Consider the following 1,800-nt stretch of genomic DNA (forward strand, 5'->3'; position numbering starts at 1 on the left):
AATCATATTTTGTTTCTAGTCGTTAGAAGGCAAATACCCTGTTCTGTCACGCTTGGCTCGGGACTACTTGGCAACTCCGGCTGCTTCGTCTGCTCCAGAGCGATCGTTTTCAATCGCTGGCCGGATCTGTACTGACGAACGAGGTGGATTGAAACCTAGAATGACTGAAATGTTAGTTAGTAGCACTCTCTGGATGGGCAAAGGCATCCCTCTCACAGGTGATTTTGCAGAGGTTGGAAAAGTTATTGATTTTGCAAAGAAAGCGCTCATGAAGAAATCCAGAGTTAATTACTCTTGAGTTTTCATTTTATTTCAATTGAAAAAAATTTATTTACATCTCTTTTATATTACTTGTTTCTCTACACTCCTTCACATAGTTGTTTTCTCCTTTCTTTACACTCCTTTATCACTAGTTTTCTTTTATTTTCATCTTTGAAAGAGATTTTTATTTTCAACAAAAAAACCGCTACTTTTTTGCCTGTAACGCTGAGTAGCGCTGCGCAAAAAAAATACGCTACCAACTACCTTTTCAGCCAAAGGATAGTTGGTCACTACTGCCAGAGCTACCAAGCCTGGCCGACTTTTTTATGCGCTACGCCTCTCATTTTAACGCCAGTGGCGCTGCGTAGCGCTGCGAGCCAGGCTTGCTTACACACATACATGTAACAGCATTTACATACAAAAACCTTAACTTCACAAATCAATAACTCATCCATTACTAATCAGAAGTACCTGATATGGCGCCAATTAATGATCAGTATCACGAGATCTACAAGATGCACTTTAGTAATCAAAAATTGGACATCATTTGGCAAAATCCATAACTTTAAAAATAGGTTTTCAGCCAGTTTACAAGGAAAAAATCACCTGTATTCATCATAAGAAGGGCTGTATGACATTCAATTACATCATTGGTCACTTTGGCTGTGTAAATTATGTCATCTATTAGTCACAAATTTGTTACATTGCGTCATTATATGATTTTTAGGGGTTTTTGGTCAGAATTGGTTGGTTTTTGAGGCTGTTGATCATTGCAAGAGTTGTAACACATTTATATATATACTCTAGGATTATCTTGGGATTGTTGTTCCCTTTTTTTGTCTATCATCTATGCAGTTATCATTTTGTTTATCATTATAAGCTTATTTTAGCAGTACCTGGTCACTTAAATATGCCCTTTATTATAGCTATAAAGAAAAATTTACTTTAGTGTTATAGTCAAAAAGACTCATTGGGAATAATGTCAAAATATGTTGCTTTATTTTCTTAGTTATTGTATTGGAATAACACTATAGCAGTGTTGAGAGAAATAAAATTGTGCTTTTTGAGTTAAAATCTGTGTGCTTTTTGGTCCTTTAAAGATACTTTTCTCTGGTGCCTTATCAGTACTCAATTCAACAGACTCCCCCTTTCTGATTGTCCTGTTTTAAGAGGGCAGTCTTTAGACATCTTCTACTAGTCATTTGTTGGTAGATTATCCCCTTCACGCTCTGTATAACCCTTGTTGGGTTATAAGTTCTACAGTGCTTATATGCCTCAAGGCAAAGATCTGCATCTATTAACAGGGATTCATCCGGCTCAGTGCATGATCATTCTTGCCATTTACTAGAGGAGAATCCAAGCAAAGATGTTTACATTGTAAAACAGTTTGATGTTGAATCATCCTGAAATGAGCCAGATAAGTTCTTATCTTCAATTTGGTCCCTCTTTCCTTTGTCAATCTCAATCTCTTCATCCAATTTTTCCTTCCTCCAACATCCACTCATAATTGTCCCCATTTATTTGACCATCTACTACCAT

The sequence above is a fragment of the Melampsora larici-populina genome (assembly GCF_000204055.1).
Source record: "Melampsora larici-populina 98AG31 unplaced genomic scaffold MELLAscaffold_149, whole genome shotgun sequence".
In the NCBI taxonomy this organism is placed as follows: Eukaryota; Fungi; Basidiomycota; class Pucciniomycetes; order Pucciniales; family Melampsoraceae; genus Melampsora; species Melampsora laricis-populina.